Below are 6,000 nucleotides of genomic sequence, written 5' to 3'. Positions count from 1 at the left end.
GGTGTCCTCTAGTCCTTCTTTATGGGAACTCATGAAGAACTTTATGAATGCACCCTCTCCACCCAACCCCTGCTTTTAAAGACCTCTATTCTGTCCCCGCTCCATCTCCCCTTTTCTAAGCTGAACAGTCCCAGTCTCTGTAGCTCTCTTCATCTGGGACCTGTTCCCAACCCCTGATCATTTTAGTTGCCCTCCCCTCTCCCAGCCTTTCTCTTCCCCTCTCCCACCTCCTTTTCCCAGTCTTCCCCAGTTTTGTTCAATAAAGACAGAGTCAATGTTGGAAGAAACGTTATCTTTATTTTGTACATCAATAAGAAGGGGGGCTAGGGAAGGGTAAGTGGAAGAAGGTGAGGGAGGAATGGGGTACGAACCCCCGATGGGGAGGACTGGGCTGGCTCTGCGGGCTTCTGGGGGTGGAAGCTCTCCTGCAGCCCCCCGATTGCCCCCTCTCCCCAGATGGCAGCCTGCGGCAAGTGCAGCCGGGCTGATGGCCGAGTGGTGTGATGTGCCCAGTGTGGGCACTCCGGGCAATCCAAGCCAGGACTGCTTTGCAAGCGGGGCACCCTGAGAACTGTCTGTCCGGGGTGGGGGTCGGGACCCTTTAAGCGCAGCCCTCGGCTAGCCTGAGACAGCATCTCCACGCTCTAAGTCCTCCTCTGATACCCTGCCGGCACTGCTTCCGGCCATCCTTAAGCCCTGTTCAGGGTCCACTCAATGTGGACTTGCTAGTTCGAATTAGCAAAACGCTAATTCGAACTAGTTTTTAGTTCTAGATGCGTTAGTTCGAATTAGCTTAGTTCGAATTAACTAATTCGAACTAAGCTAGTTCGAACTAGCGCTGTAGTGTAGACGTACCCTAAGTTATTTTGGAATAGTGTTGCAGTGTAGATGTACCATTATTCTCCTCAGAAGGCACTGAGCATGTTTCAGTCATGTTTGTCTGTAGGGGTGTCCTACTCTAAATAAACTAGGAATGAGCGCAGCAAATGCACTTGAACATTCCTAGCTCCCATTGCAAAGGCTAGTGGGAAGGATTATATCACCTCCAGGCAGGCCTTTCTTTGTAATAACCTTCCAGCATCTCTGTCTGTCCCCCCTCTCCCTCTCAGTCCCTTACCAGTCTTGCAATTGTTGATGCAATTCTAGGCACCCCACAAGGGGAGGAGAGGAGGATACATTATACCAGGGTCCAGAGTCCATGGACCCCATACTGCAAACTGTGGTACATGTGTAGGAGGAGGACCTGTGCTATAAGTTTATACTAGGGCCCGAAAAAATTATGCTTGGTCCCTGGATGCAAAAATTTTCTCTATGGGTGTGTCTAGACTACATGCCTCCTGACATGGAGGAGGAGGAGGAGGATGCCGAGAGCCAGGAGCCTGCAAGGAGCCTGCCCAGGACCCCCAAGGCATCCCACAGAGCACATCGGCTATGTCGTCTGAGGCCTGGGAGGGCTCCACATGTGAGTGCCATCATGCTCCCCTTATGTGTATGGCGGGGTGGAGAGGGAGCCCAGGGACCGTGCGCCTGGGCCTTGCCCACCATGAGCAGCAGCTGGGTGTCATGCAGGGGCCCTGGCCTGTTCCCCACATACTGACCTCACCTTGCAGAGGGGGGCTGGGTTTCACCCACTGTGTCCCCAGGGAGAACTGACCACTGCTCTTGTTTCACCTCAGCCGTAGCACCTGGGACTGCAGGGCGCATCATCCCGCCTGCAAGAGCTAGCTGCACCCGGGCCAGCAGGCACACCTGCTACCTGGAGGACTATCAGCGGCGGCACCTGCAGCTACTGGAGCACCAGCTCCGCACCCAGGACCATTGGGTCTGGGAGGACCTGCGGCTGCGGCTGCGGCTGCGGCAGCAAAGCTTGGAGGCACTGAAGGAGCAGGGCCGTGCCCTCAGAGGTCACCTCCAGACCCTGGTGGACAGGTTCCTGCCTCCTCCTGCTCCAGCCCCTGCAGCCGCCCCAGCTCTCGCTTCTTCTCCCACCCCTACTCCCTCTCCCACTTCCTCCGCACTCCCAGTCCCTCCTTCCCCACCCTCCACACCCACTTCCCACCCCTGACACCCCCACACCCACAGTGCTGCGAGACGGGAGAGCCAGCAGGACTCCCAACCCTGAGCCTTCCCTTCCCTTCCTCCCCCCCCTTCCTTCCCCTTCCAGATCCCTCCTCCCAGGTTTCCCCTTCCTCTGTCCCACCCTCATTCCTCCCTCCCCCCACCACAGTTATGTAAAATAAAGAGAGGGTCTTTTTGGCAAAACAGGTGTTTTTATTTTACATTAGGAAGGGGGGTTAGGAAGGGGAAAGGGGAAGAAAGTGAGGGTGCAAGAAGGCACCAGTGGGGCATGCAGAGGGTATGTCTACACTACCACCCTAGTTCGAACTAGGGTGGTAATGTAGGCAACCGGAGCTGCAAATGAAGCCCGGGATTTGAATTTCACGTGCTTCATTTGCATCTCGCCGGGCGCCGCCATTTTTAAATGTCCGCTAGTGCGGACTCTGTGCCGCGTGGCTACACGCAGCATGGACTAGGTAGAAACATTTCACGTTTCACGAGGAGTAACGGTAGTTCGGAATAGGAAGCCTAGTCCGAACTACCTAGTCCATGCTGCGTGTAGCCGCGCAGCACGGAGTCCGCACTAGCGGACATTTAAAAATGGCGGCGCCCGGCGAGATGCAAATGAAGCCCGGGAAATTCAAATCCCGGGCTTCATTTGCAATTGCGGTTGCCTACATTACCACCCTAGTATGAACTAGGGTGGTAGTGTAGACATACCCAGAGAGAGTTCAGTCCTCCTCCACATGGAAGCTCTCCCTCAGGGCTTCCCGGATCTGGACGGCCCCCCGCTGGGCCTCCCGGATGGTGTTGGTGTGGGGCTGCAGGTACTGGCCAGTGAAACAGTAGCTTCAGCCATCCAGGCTGGCAGGAAAGCCTCCCCCTTCCGCAACATAAATTGTACAGCACACAACATGCTGCCACCATGGGAGGGATATTGTGCTCGGCGAGGTCGATGCGGGTGAGGAAGTACCGGAATCAGGCTCTCAGTCGGCCGATGGCCCTAGTGAGCTTGACATTGAAGGCCTGCTGGGAGGGGTTGAGGTGTCCCGTGTAGGGCTTCATTAGCCAGGGCTGTAGGGGGTAGGCCGCATCCTCCACCAGCAGACAGGCATGTCCACATCCCCGACCCTAATGTGGCGGTCAGGGAAGAAGGTCCCGGCCCGCAGCCTATGGCACATGGAGTTGCAAAACATCCTGGCATCGCGTGCCTTGCTGGACCAGCCCACATTAATGTCCGTGAACTGGCCCCAGTGGTCAGACACGCATGCAGGAGGACTGAGAAGTACCCCTTGCGTCTGATGTACTGGGAGGCTTGGTGTTCCAGGGCACGGATGGGGATGTGCATCCCGTCGATGCCCCCCCACCCTCGCAGTTGGGGAAGCCAAGGGCGCCGAACCCCTGAATGACCGCGTCTGGCTTGGTGAGGCAGACCACCCTGCGGAACAGCACCCGGTTGATGGCCTTGACCACCTGCAGAGAGACACAGCAAACCGCAAATCACTGGGGTGCCCGGGTGGCTGGGAGTGTTCATTCCCTGGCACTGCTCTGCGCCCCACTTCTGGAAGCAACACCCGCGGGCGGCGCATAGTACGGCCAGGACAGACCGAACCCTCCCATGGGGGCACTTTCACCTCCTGCCCCCCGTTTTCCCTGGGGCGGCCCATCCCCTCCTTTCAGCCCCTCCCCCTCCTCCGGCCCAGTGGCCGGTGAATGCCATGCATGCATGAGCACTGGTCCGACGGTGGATCTCCCCACGCTAAACTGGTTCCCGATGGATCGGTAGCTGTCCGGCATGGAGAGCTTCCACAGGGCGATGGCCACACGCTTCTGGAGGGGGATGGCGGGCCTCATGTGAGTGTCCGGTCCCCACAGAGCAGGGGTGAGCCACTTGCAGAGCTCCAGGAAGGTGTCCTTCTTCATCCTGAAGTTCTGGGTCCACTGTCTGTCTCCCCAGTGCTCCAGGATGATGCAGTCCCACCGGTCGCTGCTGGTGTCCAGACGCCAGATGTGGCAGGGCACACTGGCATCTGGGTGCTTCTGTGGCTCCTCCACTGCCCCCAGAGAGGCCAGGAGGAGAGGCAGGGGGCTAACATGCACCAGATGGTGCCAGGCAGCCTCCAGCCATTGCAGCAGCAAATCCAAAAACTGGAGCAGAATGGCCAGGGCAAGCTCTGGCTTCATGGTGCCAACTGCGGCAGCGTCCTCAATGGGAACCACCGACACAGGCAGGCGGCAAGGAAAACGCTTTGCTGTCCCTTGGCGAGGTTGGCAAGCAAGTGGAAAAGCTGAGAACCGGCTGTCCAGGGGGATCCCTTTAAGCACGAGCCTCAGATAGCCTCAGACAGCAGCCACACAAAGCAACTACTGACCTGATGCCAGTTTCAGCTTCCCTTAAATGCAACCCAGCGTCCAATCAGTATGGACACGCTATTTCGAATTAGCAAAACGCTAATTCAAATTAGTTTTTGGGTCTAGATGCACTAATTCGAATTAGCTTATTTCGAATTAACTAATTCGAAATAAGTTAGTTCGAATTAGCGCTGTAGTGACATGCCCCTATTGACATGCCCCTATTGATTAAATTATGGAGAAAGCAGCAATGGAAAGAAAGATGTATTTGAGGTTGTCGGTTTCTGTATCTTGGCTTAGATCAGTTTGAAGGCACTGCTTCTTAACCTCACTAAAGAAAAGAGAATTTTAAAAAGGTGTTAATTGTCATAAGGACAGCTGAAAATGCATTAGCCAAACTATTTTCATTGCATACCTATCTTCCATTTTTAACCTTGGTCACATAATCAAGAGTGAAAATCATTATCCATTTCATTCATATCTGTGAAGTTTATGGAGCCTACTTTAAATCTGATTATAGCTCCTCATCTAATTCAAACAAATTCTGAACCTGGAGCTAGAATGTATGCAGCTAGCTCAGTAGTTCAGATTATATTGTTATTTTGCCTTCCTAATTGAATTTGTACATTGATGTAATTCTGCTTTATTGTCCAGGTTTTATTACGCGTTTCTATAATGCCAACAATCTACCATTGTTTTCTACTTTTGAAAACTTTTACATTCTAAATAGAATCCATAATTTCTGTTTTCTAGCCCAAGCAGTTTTTCTTGGATATGTTGTATACCTTATTTGGGATTTAATCATAAAAAAGCCCTTTCTTAATAAAAGGCTGGCTAAAATGCCATCATTCTGGGATATAACAGTTGAAGATTATTATATGCTACATGTAATGTGACAGGTAAATTCTCCCAGTATTGATGGACTGCCCAATTTGATCAATCGTATTAATGTCTTTAAAAGTAGTTCTTTTTAATATACCATATCTGGTTCTCCCATAGACACTTCCACTAATTCTGGTTGTCTTGAAGAATTCCCAAAGTAAGCTTGTAACATTTTTGAAGCAACAAGGAACTAATAAGGTTCCAATCCACAATACTATGATTTGCCATTTTGTTTTCCAGGTAATTAATTGAAATGGTCTGTTTCAAAGACACAGGCAGTGTTTCTGTCCCCTCTGGTGATAGAAGACTAGAGCAAAGAGGTTTTTATTCCCCTTTTTCTAAGGATTTGGATTGTCTTCCTGTCCTAAATCTTCTGTTCCCCACCCTCCGACCCTCGGGTGCAGCCTGGGACCATGAGACCACTGTGTCCCCATAACTCTCCCCAGCCTGGGATGTCTTCCACAATGCCTTGCTAGTGACCAGCAGCAATCCCTCCAGATGCTGTGATCACTCAGCATAACCACATCTAGGGTGTGTCTAAACTACATGGCTCCGTCGATGGAGCCATGTAGATTAGACACATAGGCAAAGGCAAATGAAGCCGCGATTTAAATGATCGCGGCTTCATTTAAATTTACATGGCTGCCGCTGATCCGACAAACAGCTGATTAGCTGTTTGTCGGCTCAGCGCACTAGTCTGGACGTTCC

This window comes from Pelodiscus sinensis, chromosome 16, assembly GCF_052426305.1.
Source record: "Pelodiscus sinensis isolate ZL-2025 chromosome 16, ASM5242630v1, whole genome shotgun sequence".
NCBI classification, from domain to species: domain Eukaryota; kingdom Metazoa; phylum Chordata; order Testudines; family Trionychidae; genus Pelodiscus; species Pelodiscus sinensis.
Note: the sequence above shows the minus strand (reverse complement) of the source record.